Here is a 16,831-nt window from a genome sequence, read left to right on the forward strand (position 1 = left end):
AAGATTCTTGAGATGGAGGGGAACCAGTTGAATGAGACTATTTTTTGGCGTTTAGGTTAGTTATGCTTATTCTTTATTTTACCGAAGTAAATTCGAATCAATGCAAATATGCATGCTCCTTATTTAGTGTGTACACTCATAATTAGATGTTGTCAATTTTGTTTCTATCAGAGAAGGATGGATTTACATGGCCACCCAATTTACAAGTCCTAAAGCTGACTTCAAACAGTTTCTCCAATGAATTTCTCTCATCTCTAAGTGGGCTTCAACGTCTCAAATCCCTTGATTTAAGATCAAACCGATTAAACGGATTGCTCGATATAAATGGTTAGTATAACTATTTTTTTTTTGGTGGTTGGACTTAGACTTAGACCTAAATTTTGTAACCTACAAGTCCTACTAAGTACACTTTAAACCATTCAATCAATATCAAAGGTTCACTTCGTAGTTGAAGTTTTGCGTAGTTAGAGCACATAGTTGCACGCATTAGAAGCAAAGGCAACAAACCAATAAACTTTCTCAATCAAACAACATCATACACTGCTGCCACAAGAACATCAAACAGATTCAAGAACATTGTAACTCATAATGAATTTTTAAACGCACAACTTACCTCAACCAAGAAAGCCCTTGACGATGGCAACCTTTGTACATCACGACAGCCACACAAGCCCACAACGACCCCTCCAACGAAGTCCCTCAACCAAGTTCCTTCAAGTTCTGAGCACACCGTCTTCAGGTCGCCACAACACCGTCGTCACGCCGCGACCACCACCTTCGAACAACCCCCTCGAAATAATGTAATCCCTCAACCACCACCCTCCTCACCGGCACTATCCTAACGTCGACACAACAATTGCAGCAAAAAAGGGGTTAATTTTGATTTCAGAACGACAGAGGAAGATGCTTGGGGGTTCTGAGGTGAGAGACGAAAAATTGGGGGAAAGCTTCTGTGGAAACTAAAATTTGGAGAATGAGAGAGGGAAATCCCAAATTTTCATTTCACTAGGTCGATGCTTATAGCGACGACTTATGCCTTCGGTAAACTCAAAAAGCCTTTGGTAATCAACCACTTACATTACCGTCGGTACATCTTTCAGTAAATCAACTTTATCAAAGACCCCAAAGGCCGTCAGTATTATTCCTTCGAAAATTAACGTTTTTCCTATAGTGTAACTATAAATAAATAAAAAGCATTTGGCATAAATCATTGCTGGCGTGACAGATTTAAGCCTAACTCTGTCTTCTACAATCTAGCATTTTTCTTTGGATATAATATATAAAATTGGTGAAGTTCATGATAATCGTCTTCAAGTTCGTGAATGAACAGCTATTGTTGGCTGTATCTCCAGGAGAATTAGTTTGACAAAGTTGCATGAACAGCTATATTCATTATTGATATATAGGATGTTACATAAATGAATTATTATTTATGTTATAAAGGAATCGCTTTAAATGTATATTGATATCATCTGAATAAACAACATTTGTTGAGTTTTGAATCCAGCTAGGTTTCTGTGATTGCGTGAGACAACAACGTAGACGTGGTTATAGAGTTAGGTTTTTGTTGCTCTCTTTGGTTTCGCAAATCACTATTATGTTGGAGACGTGGAGACAATTACGTTGTGTTTGAATATGTGAATAGATAAGATCATTGAAGATGAGTTTGTGTTAATTGACTCTCTTTTCGTCTGCTTCTTTGTGTACTGTTATGTTTCATGCCACCCCATGCTTCTATTTTCTTATTATCTTGTTTTTTGCAATAAATATGGAAGAGGTTTTTAATAAAAAAACGTGTAAAAAAGGGAACTTAATAAATAAGAAAAAAAAGAGGCTACTTATATTAAAAATTCCTTTCCTATTTTGTGTTTGTATAATGGACTCATGAAGTTGGAGCTTTGGTTTCTAAAGTTTGAAAAATTTAAACAAAAATGAAAAATTCCATCTATTTAATAATGTCCCTTCAAGTATGAGAAGGAATGTATTTGTTAGGAACGAAAAGAAAAAACTAAAAAAATCTTTAATCATAATGAGTAAGAATTACAAATGGTACTCCTTACTTAGCAGGAAATTTAACTAATGAAAATGGAATTTATATCGTTAGGTTGTTTGGTACGAAATTTGTTTTAAGTTTATGAGAAATTTTAACTTGACAATGTTAAATTTTGATATCTTATATGATTTTACCTATTTTAGAATTTCTTAATGTATCTTATTCTTGAAAATATCCATATATTTACGGTATTCCTAAAAATTATAATTTCTGGAAAATAATTTTCAAATATGATAAAAAGAAGAAGATATTTTTCGTATATTAAAAGTTATCAGATGGGGCATTGATAAGTATGCGTGATGGTCCCTCTTGGACCTTTTTTCTACTGTTAGGGTCTGCCACTTTTCTTAATTATGGCACCAGCTTAGTGTTTTTCTTTTTCTTCATTAATTAGTTCTTTTCTTTTCTTTATTTTTTGTTAGACTTTTTTATAATGCTTCTTTTTGTCCCAATTAACTCGAATAAGGATTAGGGTTCTTTATATTTTTCTTTGTCAGGATTGCCCATGTTCTGTGTCTATTCGATTGGACTAGTCAAAACCCACATGATAGTGAAAAACAACTATATATTGAAGGAGTACACTTTAGGAATGAAATATATAAATTATTGATATACATTATATGAGATTTTTATAAATCCATAATTTGATATATGAAACAATGTATCTCTTGCAAATAAAATAAAATAACATTCTATAAACATTTATCAATTAAATATTACTTTTGGGTTTGTAATTGAGATACTCATTTACAGGGTAAATTTATATTATTTGTGTAGTAATACATGTCACGATGAAGTGTTAGATTTACTATTGTTTATTTATCAATATTTTCAATAATGCAAATAGCTCGTCCCTTTTATTTATTATAGTTTCACTACAAAAAAAAACCTTATTTAGAGGGGTTATTTTGGGAGGTAATAAAAAACATACTTTAAGAGATGTTTAATTTAAATTATCTAAATGACAATATTTGTGGGGTTTTAATTTCTTTTAAGAGAGGTTTATAACCTCTTCAAATAAAAATATATTTTTATTTATCATTTTCTAATTCTTTTACAATTTTCCCTCTAAAAATTTTAGACTAAGTTCTATTTTAGCAATTCTAAAATTTTATTCCCTCCAGATCTAAAACTCATCTCTGCCTAAACCCATTATTTTTCTAAAAGTTAATTTTCCTCTAAAAATCTTCTGACAATTTCTCCCTTCATTTCACCTAAACCCTAGTTTCTCCCTTCATTCCATCCGTTCACTCCCTCTTCTTTTATTTCTCCTTTAGATTGTCCAGTGTTTTCCTTTTTCTTTCAGATTCGTAGTCGACAGACAGGGCTGTATATGAAAATTATTGATACATATATATTTAAATATTTTTTATGTTTTCTAATTCATTTTACATTTTCAAGGAGTAACTTACTCTATTATTTCATATGATACCAATTTAAATCACATTTTGTCTTACCTTTTATTTTAAAAAAAAAAAAAACTATTTCTGATAAACGTTTATAACATTCAGAAGAAACAAAAGAAAAAAAAATTACTGTTTTAAAAATATAAAAGTTACTTATTGCAACCTTTTGAGACAATTATTTTTTAATGAAATGTATTACCTTATTTAGTATATTAATCTTTTTTCCTTTTACCTAATAACTATTTTTCCAGCATACACAGCAAACTCACAGCCCTTAACGCGTAAGGAATAAGCTCTTTCTTTTTCATTCTCCAAGTCATTTTTTGTTTTTGGTTTTTTTCTAAATTTATTTCTTTTCTAAATTGGCATGATTCCTGCAAAGCAATATCCATTAAGAATCTCTCTATACATTATCTCTTTATATTTATTTAATATATTATTATAACCTTTTTTTAGACTTTCATAATTCTCTATAATGTATCATAAAAGTTTTTATTATTATCGGATGATATGTCTTTGTTCTTTAATTTGATGTGCACTAGAAAGAAGTTTATTTCCATATTTTAATTAAAGATATATGTGGTTACAAATAAAACATCATACAAATAAAACTTTCACCGTCTTTTTTCTTCTATCATTTTATATTTTTGAAATTAATTACCATAATTTTCTTCCTCGGATTGTATCAGTGATATGATAATTGAGTAAAGATCAATGCTGACTCGTTAAAATGTTTTTCTGGAGTTTGTTTTTTATCTAAAAACTCTTATCATTGTAAATTTATGATTTCAATATTTATTTCTCTTATTATATAATCATTGCCGTGTTTGTTGGTAAAACAAAGCTAAAAGCCATACGTATATGTGGTTTTTAATTCTTTCGGGATGGTAGGGGCTGTACTGTGGTCGATCTCCAATACTGAGTATTATCAATTTTTGCGTATTGTTCAAAGATTATGTTGTTTGGTTTTGAGTTTTCTGTGCTGTTCGGATATGACCGCATGAGTGTTAAGTCATCTTTTAGTCCATTCAGATTTTGGATTGTTTGTTTTTTTTTGCTCTGTCTTGTCGTTTATATCTTAAGGTCTCCCGTTCATCCATAACTGCTTGGATGTTATACGTAGAAGATATTCCAATGCTAAAATCAGTAGATAATTGATTAGATAGTAATTAATGTAGTGATACATATTATGTGCTTGTATATGAAAGTTATCTTAAACCTTTATTTATAATTATTTTTATGATATATTTTTTCGGTATAATAACCACTTAATCATACCTTAATTGATAATAAACATGTTAATTCTTCATTACCATTGTTAATATTATCATTTTGTAATCAACTGGTCATGTCATTCGATCAAGGTTGTTGTCCACGAGGTGATGTCCAAGAGGTTGACCTCAAGTAGAGCAGTCAACTGAGAGGAACTCGACGAGTAGTTGCTTTGTGGGTTGATGAATGAACAAATTAATCAATTATTTTTGAGTAATAATCAATTATTTAATTTTATTTAATTTAAAATTTTCTTAAAAAGAAGGTTGTCTTCCTTATAGAAGTAATATTTTCATTATTCATTTTGAATCCAAATAGCATTATAGTGAGTAAGAAGTTTTTACAGGAAATAATATTGTTTTCAAAATCCATCTTGTTTTGAAAGTTTGCTCAAGAAATCTTCAAGGGAGAGTGAACAATATAGGTTGACTCTATACATAATCTACCACACATAAGGTGATATCTTTCGTTGTTTTTTTTATTGTAATTTAAATATATAAATTTGTGTTTCAGTGTTTGGTGTGTACAATACATAATTGATTGTTCTTCATTTCCTTTGAAAATATTCTTGAAGGGTGTTTCAAGAAGTACTTGTTTTTGTCTTATTTTGGTACATAGGTGCTTTTATAATTGAATATTTCAATATTTTGGTGAAAAATCTTACACGAATTGTTTGGATTAACTAAATGTAGATTTAGATAAAATTAAACCAATATAAATTTTGTTCGCTTTCTTGAGTTTTTTCTTTTGCTCATTATCTAGAATTTTTATTGAAATGGTCTTCATTAACTCTTGTATTAACTTTTTTCTATCATCAAACAATTAAGGTTTCTTTCAAATTTTTAAAGACATTTTTTCAATCCATTCACCGAGTGTTTTTAGCTACTATTTGGTTTACCGTGTTTTGAAACATTTATATTTAAATATATTTAATTTAGATTAAGTGCAATTTAATATGATATCTCTCAAATTTCCGACCATTTAACTAATTATGTTAGTGTTTGACCTTTTATTGCTTCTTTTAGTTGAGAAAAGTAAATCTTTCATGGGTTGAAGCTTTAATTTGTTTAACAATGTTTTAGTAGGTCTCTAGGATTTTGTTGTTACCCAACTCTTTTTTGGCTATGTGGTATGCAAGTAACTACCACATAAGAGAATTTATAAGTTGTAGTGGATTTACTAATTTTTGTAATTATTGTTAATTTGGTGACAAGTGCAGAAAAGGCTTTTGACCTCAACATTTAGACGTTCGACCTTCAAATATGCAACGTAAAAATTGTCCAGTGGCATTTTTGTAATTAAAAAGAGTATTTAGACGTCCGATATGGGGGGCCTGACGTCTATAGTCTATTTAGACGTCAGACAGCTCCATTGGAGCCAAAAAAAATACGTAAAAGTAAAAAAAAAAAAAATTATTCCTATTAGACGTCCGGGTTGGGGGTGTCTGACTTCTATAGTCTATATAGATGTCAGACAGCTCCATTGGACGCCAAAATGGACATGCCAGAATCTCAAAAGTCATTTTTATTTCGTCATTTAGACGTCTGACCCCGCCATCCGGACGTCTAAATACGAATTAGAGGTCTGAGTCCTTATGTCGAACGCCAAATGGCTTGCAAAAGTAGGTAAAAAGTGACTGTTCCATTGCCCTTAAACGTTGGCTAGACAACCCTGACTTCTAAATGGACCTTAGACGTTGGTGCCCCTTATGTCGGATGCCTAAGGGCTTCGCCAAATTTAAATTTTTAAATGCTTTAAACGTCAGCTTAGGAGGGGCCCCGATGTTTCAATGCATATAGACATCTACTTGGGAGGGGCGCCGAAGTCTAGTTGCGGGTAGTTACGTGCACTCTTCATCATCTTCCTCCTCTCATTTTCTCTCCCTGGTTTGCATTTTCCAGGTGCATTTTCTCTCTTTTGGACCAATTAAACTTTGTTTTGCTCTGATTAAATTAGTCTTTGATGAATTACCTTCCAATTGAACCAATTAAAATGCGTTTTCGTTGTGTTTTGGTGCATTTTTGCTCGTGTCCTTGGGCGGCGATTTCTTGCGTTCTTAGGCGGCGATTTCTTGCATTTTCCTTTCCTCCATTTCCCTCCACTAAGTTTTTAATCTATTAAGAAGGTTAGCATTCTTGTTTAAAAGTTTTTGTTTATGAATGTTATTGGCTTTTCAGTATGCATGTTTCTGTCAGTGCACACACAGACGTCTAATGGATTGTAGAGGCTAAGCTCGCGCCACGGTCTTAGACGTCTGCTGACACTAGTCAGAGGTCTATATAGGTGTCTGACCTATACAGATCAGACGTCTATATAAACGTCTGACTTGTACAGGTCAGACATCTATACAGACGTTTGACCTGTATAGGTTAGACGTCTATATAGACGTGGACCTGGGGTCCGACGTCGCATCAACGTCACTCGAATAGACGTCAAGTCGAGATCACACGTAAAAACCCAAAATAACAGACGTTAAAAGTCTTTTCTGCACTAGTATGATTATATGTTTAAATTGAAATTAATTGATTTTGATTAACTAAAAAACTAAAGTTATGTGATTATTGACTTCAATTATGTGTTTAAAACTTTTTAGGATATTTAAATCAAGAAAATATGGATTTATAGACATTTTGAATTTTTTTGAAACTTTAATGGCTTTACATATCTCAATTGATAACCAAACTATAACTGCAACAATGGTTCAAATAAGGACTATTAAAATACTTGAAAAACACTAGAAGGAAAGTTGAATAGTATTAATGGAAAAATTCTTTTTACAACCCTTCTTATATAGCACGTTATCGAGCTTTGAGTTTTTTTTATTAAATGCTCGAACTAATAAATTATTATAAAAGATAGCTTCTTTTGACGTGCTATTCAGAATGTACACTGCATATTTTATAAGAACTTCCTTTGTTGAAGAATAACATTTAGCTTGGAAGGTTCTTGATGGCTTGCCTTGTGTAATGGAGAGCTCCATACTTGTGAGCTAAGCAGAGAACATGCTTGCATATTGGAAGGCAGCAAAAGCTATGGAAGTTAATGAAGTATAGTGGGTGAGGTGCTTATGGAGGGGGCTCTAACTTAGACAACCTACCATCTATGGAAGGAAGATCGAGGGATAGGGGAAGAAGCATTTGAGAAAACTTTCAGATAAGAGGTTGGGTGCATTCCAACAGCATAACTCTAATTCATTCAAAAGTGATTTAGAAGATAAGAAATACTTCATTTATAGCACCCAACGTCGAGCTTTAAGTTAGGCTGATGATCAGCCGTGAAATGTGGATCAAGTGCCACGTATACATGTGTGATTCATGTGCTGAAGTGGAAAGTTGCACCAAATACATGTGCACTAAACTATTTCTACTCGTTGCTATTGGGCACTTAGCAAGGGGTACTAGGCACTGGCTAGGGATGGCAAAAAAATCGGCGTCCGCAGATATCCGCGAATAAAACCCGTGACAGATAGTTACTATCCATGGATATTTATTATCCGCGGGTAATGGGTAGCGGGTATTTTAATACCCGCTTCTAAACAGGTCGGATGTGGGTATTATACTATCCAACCCGCGGATACCCGTTACCCAAAAAAAAATTAATTAATAGTTTTTAAAATTAATTTTTTTTATTACTCTTAAGAAAAGGGGAAATTTTAATAACAATGACTTAGGATTCCTTTCAATTACCTTTTTTTTAAAAGAAGAAAAGAAAAAAAAAGGGTTACATTACTTTTGAGCTATCCCTAATAGAGATATCAAACATATACATAGAATCCCATTAGAAAATTCGTTCTTAACGGAGGACTCTTTTCTTCTTCCTTCTGGTTCAGGTCGTGCAGGGAGTAGGCTCCATTCCCTCTTCCTCTCTCTCTCTCTCTCTTGGTTCTGATTAGGGTTTTGTTCCGATTTGGGATTTGAAATTAGGGTTTTATTTGTTTTCTGATATTGGGGGTTTCTTTTGTACATTTTGATTCGCGTTTTGGGAGTTCGTTTCTTGATTTCTTCCGTATTGATTGGTGACGCGATTTTGGGGTTATGATTTGAATGAGTGTTTTGAGTTTTTTTGGATTTTAGTTCAATAATGTAGGATTTTTGAACACCCTGGTGGTTATCACGGTTTGGAGATTTCTGTGATTGCGTTCGTTTCCGAAATTTGGGTTTAAGGTTCCTGTTTGCGTTCTCCCGGAAATTCTTTATCACTCTGTTTCATACATTGATAGGTATTTGCGGGTTAATCCTGTGACTAAATTGAGACTTACTAAATTGAGACTTCAGTTACGGGGTGTTTCTTCCTCATATCTTTTTTTTTTGTCAAAAGTTGTTCAGTATTTGTTTTCTTTAACTGTTTAAAAATTATATTGTGTCTTTTTAATATGTAGCAAATATATTAATTGTTCTCTTTAACTTGTAATTTAATTTAAACTTTATTTAAAAATTCACAAAATATATTTTTCAAATATTTGTGGGTTGAAAACGGGTATCCAACGGATATTCGCGGGTTGAAAAAAATACACGGATTTTTTTTATGCGGATATCCAATAGGTAGCGGGTCGGGTTGTGGGTACGGTTTTTTGCATGCGGGTCGGGTTACGAGTAGGCACTATCCGTGCCCGACCCGACCCGTTGCCATCCCTAGCACTGACAGGTTTGAATGCCTCAAAAGGTCTCCAATCTTCATGGGCTTAGCTCACTCTTTTGGATCCCGTAGCTACCAATTGAAATTGAGAAATAGCTCATTGGATTCTTTGGGTGACTCTTCTAACTCCCCTTGGAGCTTTCTTGTTATTCTTCTAGTCATTGGGCCTTGAATAGTTGATGGGTTTAGGCCCAAGTCATCAGTTCTTGTATTCAAAAATAAAAAACACAACTCCAGGTTTTATAAGAGAAGCGTTTAGGCAAGAGAAGAGATAATTGAACAGATTTTTTATACTAGTTCACTTTAACTAAGATACGTCTAGTCTCCTACGTAAAGGGTTCTCCTGTAATCTTCACAAAATTACAACTCAGTATTTGCACCACTCATGGTCTCCTCATTCGGGGAATAACCTCCTGTTACCCTAGACTGGATGAGTATTCACACCACTTTTGATATTAAGCAACCTTGCCTAGATTTCCTTAATTCAATCGAGTTCAACAAGTATTTTAATTCTCTTCATAATAGCAATCAAAGATTTCTTACAAGTCGTTCAGACTATTACTCTCGTAGAGAGGATGTAATTACAATACAAAGCAGTCAAACATTCGTTAGTGTTTATCTCTTTTCTCTTTCTCTCTTTGTTACAATCAATAAGCAATATTATAATAAATCTCGAGAGTATTTCCTTTCTTCTTTTCTCTTCTTCTCTTTTTCTGTTGAGATATATTCTTTTTATGTTTTTCTTTTGAACGCTTCTCAAAGGATGAATATTGTGTTTTATGTTATCCTCTTGATTTTCATTTGAAAGTTCTTCTATTTAAAAGCTTTTTGGATAAGTGTCCGTTAGACTAAGGTTTTGGCCTTGATTCTTGCACTTTCTCTTTCTTTGTGTTCAACAACCATTGGTTAAATTCAACTTGTTAGAGCAGACATGTTTTTTCAGTACTTTACTTGAAGTAGGTTGTACGTTCTTTTAGACACCTCTTCAAGTGAAGAACATTCTTTGAATATCTCTTTTGTCTCTAATGTCCACTTTTGATATTTTAATTTGAACCTTGTCGATGCGTATAGAGTAGCTCATATGCAAAGAATAGAGTATATTGTCCATGCAGCTAGGGTTGGGGAAAAGTAACTTAACTATGCTAAACTATAATTAAATTTACTATTTCATACTAAAAAACCAAATCTATTTATGCCAAAAACTAATTATACTATTATTTAGTGCAGTTTAGAAAAACTGAACCTATTATTTTTTTTCAGTACAATTAACTGATAACCATGTTTTTGCTTTTGTTTAGTGCCTTCCCATCGTTGTAAAACATGAATCAAACGTTGTTGTACCTACGAAAAATGAAAACCCAACATACGGTGGGTCCATGTGTTGTTTTATTCTCTGGTGCAACCATAGCTAGTCTTCTTTATGACAATGTGATGTTTTGTTCTCTTTCTGGAACCAAGCAGTGTATTGTGTTTACACTTTTTGAATGTTGTTTATCGTATAAGGAATGATGCTATCAAGCCTTGTGTTCATAAAACTCCTTCTTAGTTTTAGGTACCAACACATGGGAGAGAAAGTACATAATTCTCTCACCTTTGGGAAGTTATCTCTTAAGTGGTTGGTCGCTAAAGAAATGTATATATACGAGAGTTTGGTGAGTTTCTATTTTGATTTTCATGTCTTAAAGAATTATATCACATAAGTGATATTTTTGTCGTTTAAGCAACATCCTTTTGCCACTTAAGCAACTAGTTCTTAGTTTAAATGAAAAAAGTGAATTAATTTTCTCTATTCTTAATGTATATATTTGAAAAGGTTGGTAAGACACCCAAATGATAAGGCCTTTCAGTCAAATAACATATTATAACTTAAGTAAGGGATATAAGTTGATAATTTCACTTAATCAACATCATTAAAAGTTTAAGTCATCGTTATTTTGATAAATCATGTAAGAATGTGATGTTATGAGTTGGAAAATATTGTAGTGATTAAACTTGAATTTGCATGTGATACGGATTTGCATTATATGATATGAATTTAGTTGAAGAACACATATAACATACAATAAGGAAGAACATTTATCCCCTTCACCAAAGAAGATTCACTATTGGAATATCATTCTCTTTTCTACAACTATTTTTCAAAGAGAGCACCACTCTCTTTTCATCAACCAATGCCAAGGAGAGTTACCATTCTCTTTTCAACCACCAATGCCAAGAAGATTCATCCCCTTTTCAACAATCAATGCCAAAGGGAATATCTCTCCCTTTTCCACAACCAATGTCAAAGGGAGTCACCACTCTCTTTTCAGCAACCAATGCCAAAGAGAGTCATCCCCTTTTCAATAATCAATGTCAAGAGGAATATCCCTCCCTTTTCAACAACCAATGCCAAAGGGAGTCACCACTCTTTTTTCAACAACTAATGCCAAAGAGAGTCATCCCCTTTTTCAACAATCAACGCCAAAGGGAATATCGCTCCCTTTTCAACAACCAATGTTAAAGGGAGCACCTATCCGCAGATGAAACCAGAATTTACTAGTTACAACAAGTAAACTAATCTCACATGCCTCGTGATCATTAACCACACACACCCTTATGCATTCCATCTTCCACTCATGCTTCAATCTCAACCACAAGTCAAACTTGACCTTAAACATAACCACTAATCTCAATCTATGATTATTATCACATTCCACATAATCGATTTTCATCCCAGATAATTGATTATTCCCGTAAATAATCATTGTCATGGACCAAACCCTAAGGTCCAATCCCCATGTATCAATCCTAAATCACGTGAAAACATGCTTAAGACATCATGCATTCAAGCATCACATACCCTTATAAACATACTCAAACACATACATCACAACACTTAAGTCATCCAAACCCAATCATTATACCTATTATATCCCAACAAACCCAAATATACTTCATATGATTATCACAACAGTCTTACCACATATATTTGCATGGAAAAATCCAAGCATCATAACTTTGTTCTCCCTTAACATTAAATCTATGTTGGGATAACCCAACAAACAATATATACATTCATAGAAAAAACTCAACACAAATATTACATAAACTCTATGCCCATCCATACAAATTTTTGCCCAACAATAGCAACAGATAATTATAATCATATAAACATGTATCAAATAAGGATTATCAATTATGATAATGAAGAACACATATAACATACAACAACAAGAAAACAAAGGTAAGTTTCCCCATACCTTGACCAATTCTAGGGCTTTATCTATATTCCAAAAACACCACAAATCTTCTCTTGCACTAATGTTTTCTACAGCTCCTTTGTCTCTCTTCTAGAAAACATTCTCTCTCCCTATCTCTCTATTTTTCTCTTTTTTTTTAAGTTTTAGGTTTCTATCTTCTTTTCCTAATGGTCAGAGTTTCTATATAAATTGGAGGTGTCTCCTATATTAACTTTATCTTTAACTTAATTAATTATGATCAATCCCTAATATATTTTATCTTAATGTTATTATTCTAATTTATTATAATAAGTCTATCAATAATATATTATTATTATTACTTATTATTATTATTATTATCTAATAATAATATCTAATTACATCCAATAATATCTTAAGTTATCTTTTAATTAACAATATCTAATAATGATTTTCTCTAATAATAATATCTCTTTTAATCTTTAAACCCACCAAGATTATATTTCCTATTTTCATTTAACTAATTTGTTTTTTAAAATAATAACAACTAAATTTTCTAAAAAATTTACATAATATCATTTTATTAAATCTCGAGATGGTTTAATTTGCATGTTTTTTCTTTCTACACCCTCTATTTTAATTTATGCACCTAATTAATAAAATTAAAAAAAACCCTTTTGTCCCTAGGCCAAAATATAAATATAGTCAAAGAAAATAATATAATAATTATGTCTTAACAATGGGCACTCAATCACACAATTTGTCAACCAAAACATCACACAATTTGTCAACCAAAACACCAAAGTCTCTTAGTTTACTTTATTTCTAAATCAATGTTCGATGCATAGTACCAAAACATATATATGTCATGTAATTAATTACTTTAGGTGTTAGAGACATTAGAGTTGATTGATCTTTGGGAAAGTGGTGTTGATTTAATTTGATTTTTTTTATCTTAATTATAAAATTTTAGAATACAAATTCAGTTATATTTTAATGACAAATTCCTCCAATATATTATTCATAAAGACAAACATCAAACATATTTTACAAGAAATTTACAATCAACGAAAAACTCTATAAATAAAGTCGTTAAATTTAAGCACATAATAGAAAGCAAAGTTGTTACAAATGTACGAACTACAACTCGATTGCAACATGTTCAACCCTCTATAACTTGGTTGTAAAAATTGATCCTCAACAATTCTATCCACAAAAAGATGACTTAAATAAATACTTAGTCACAAAAAATATTTCATTCTCAAAAAAGAGGAAAATAAAATATTCACCTACTAAATAAATTATTGACTTTCAAACTTGCTAAACTTGTCTACCTACTTATTTATAAACTTCTCAAAAGTAGTGGTATTATCTAATTATATCTTAAATACTCAAAACGAATCCAATGTTTAATAACTCAACCACTTACTCATTTGAGTAGAGAGCTATCAGTCATATAAAAAAAGATAATTTTTTTTTTATTCAATCCTATTTATGAAGGTCTAAAAACCTTTAGATACTCACTTTTATCAAAACAAGTGTCACATTTTTTTCTTCACTCATATAATATACTTGTTGACTTGAATATTGAAAAATTGTTGTGTAAATGAACCCTATTAGATAATTAGATATCACCATAAATTCCCATTCCCAGACAAAAAAAAAATCTACAACTCAGCAAGGAGATTTTATCATTTCTCAAGACCTCATAGGATTTTATCTTCAAATGCTATTATAGTAACAATTAGCAACTACCTAATTTTTTTATAACCAAATATTGATGTTACTCAAAAGGAATGTAACAGCGTATATAACAAGTAGGTAGTTGATTAATACTTAAACAAATGACCGTCAAAGTTGTAAAATCTTATGCCAAATAATATATTAAGCTTGTGACTGAAAGAGCACTTGCTAGTATTGTACCTATAATTAAAAAAGAAGAAAAGTTCAAGTAAAGGTTTCATACTACATTTGTTTCTTAAAGATATAACCTAAGTTTGTTGTGGTAAATACGAGAGAATCCCCGAATCATTCTAGGTTCAAGTTGCTTGTGCTAGCTGTATAATAAATAGTTAGGGCCACTTAAATTATTAATGCATTTATACGCCATGACCAATGGAGTTAAAGATGCATGTGCGATACCTCCCCTACCCTAATTAATTTGTAGTTATTTTTATTACATACATAGAGAACTATATATAGGTGGAACATGAATGAACAAGGTTCTAAGATATACGTTTGGATCGAAGTAGAAACGCAACTTCAGAGAAAACTCACCTTCAAATGGTGGCTTTAAACGCATTATTTAATATTAGCTAGCTTTTTATGCTTTGTGCATGGATGATTAACAACATATATTGCTTCTGAGAGCGACATTGCAGAAAATGGTCCTCCCAAATTCATGCACACACTATAATTATTGCTTCTTCAATCTCAGTTTCTTATTAGTTTCACACATTCTTTGTTAAATCAAAAATGGATGTCACCATCTTAGGTTATTTACTTGTCACTGATAAATCTTTTTTATCAGTTTCATATATATTCTTTTGTAGATACTATCTACATTTTCATATATTTTTAACAGTTTATTTTAATATTAAACTTATTTCATATGTTGTTTTGTGGATATTCCAGTATCTATAGTTTCATATATTCTTAAGAGTTTATTTTTATATTAAACTTATAATGGTTTTCTAATATTTGAGAATTAATTAGATACTGATATGAAAAGAATATCCAAAAGACAACTTTTTGGGTGTGATAAAAAATAAGTTTTATTGATCAAGAACTATTTTTTGAAAACTATATTTGAAAAATGGAAAATAGTTTCTTCAACCAGTGACTTTTTTGGGGGTTAAACTACTGCTACATGTTGTTCATAAAATGTCCGATATATTTCATATTATTATCTTTGGAGTGTATAGAGACTTCAGGGTGAAACAGTGCATAAATTGGCTAGTATTATGTAATATTTTTGGTTTGTAGGATCAATTTTAAGGCATGGGGATCTTTTACATTCCCTATGTATGCATTTACTAACATATTATATATACACACTGGTATAATATATATGTATCCATAGTGGAATAATACTGTATAAATTGGCTAGTATTATGTAATATTTTTGTGCACGAGATATCGTGTCTCATTATTTTATTTACTAATAAAAGAAAACCTAATCTTATAGAAATTTAAAAGAATATTTATTCAACCTATGGATTAGATAAGGTTTAGGATAGAAATCCTTAATAATATTTGATATATATATATATAGCTCAATTGTGATATACGATTAGCTAGCTGTTCATTAATTGATTTTAAAGGCGTATTCGTATTATCAACGTCATCTTCTTTGTGATTGCTAAATGAAGCATGGGAAGCTTTTCGTGGTTAGGTTGGACTAAAGTCCCATTCATGTGATGCCTTTAGATAAATATTTGTGGTCCAAATTTATAAACATCAATCAAACACAACCATCATTTTCTATTATTTTGTTTCGCCTTCTACACACACGCACACAAACATCATTTCATATCCTACTCATATTTTTAACCTCTTAGGGTTTCAACATCTACTCTATACATCAAAAAAGGATCTTATGTTTGGTCAACTTTCATTAAGGAAACACTTAATTAATATACTCCATATCAAGATTATAATTAATTAAGTTTCATTAGGAAAAACAGTTTGAAAGTTTAGCTCTTTATTTGTTTCTAACTTACCAACACGAGACTTGTGTTTCGAAAAGATTCAGCTCTTTTAAACATGACAACGGAGTTTTATTAGGTGATGATATCTTGGACAAAACCACAAACAATGTTCGTAACCATGGGCACCTTGTTGTCTAGGGTTAGTATTCAATTATTATGAGGATATTTCATATCATTAAGAGGGAATATGACAAATCAATTTATTCACCCCAGAAAGATACAGCAAAAGCAATAATTATTCATTTAGCATGGTATTTTCACGATTGATGGAAGTGATTCGAAACACAGTCACATGCGTATGCACTGGTGTATGAAGGTTATTAGGCACCGACGAATTGCTCCTCTGTCTTTACCACACACATTATACGAACCCAATGGATTCAATCATTTTTCTTATACGCATACGAACCAAACACCGTGTAACAAAACTCCTGCAAACATGCATTGCCACAACAAAATACGTAGCATCTTAGTTTTCTACGTCACGCAACGTTGTTAGCGGTTCGATTCATCCACTTCTGCTACACCAATGCTTCGTAAGTTTAAAACTATGTGTTG

This window comes from Vigna angularis, chromosome 7 (genome assembly GCF_016808095.1).
Source record: "Vigna angularis cultivar LongXiaoDou No.4 chromosome 7, ASM1680809v1, whole genome shotgun sequence".
Taxonomy (NCBI): domain Eukaryota; kingdom Viridiplantae; phylum Streptophyta; class Magnoliopsida; order Fabales; family Fabaceae; genus Vigna; species Vigna angularis.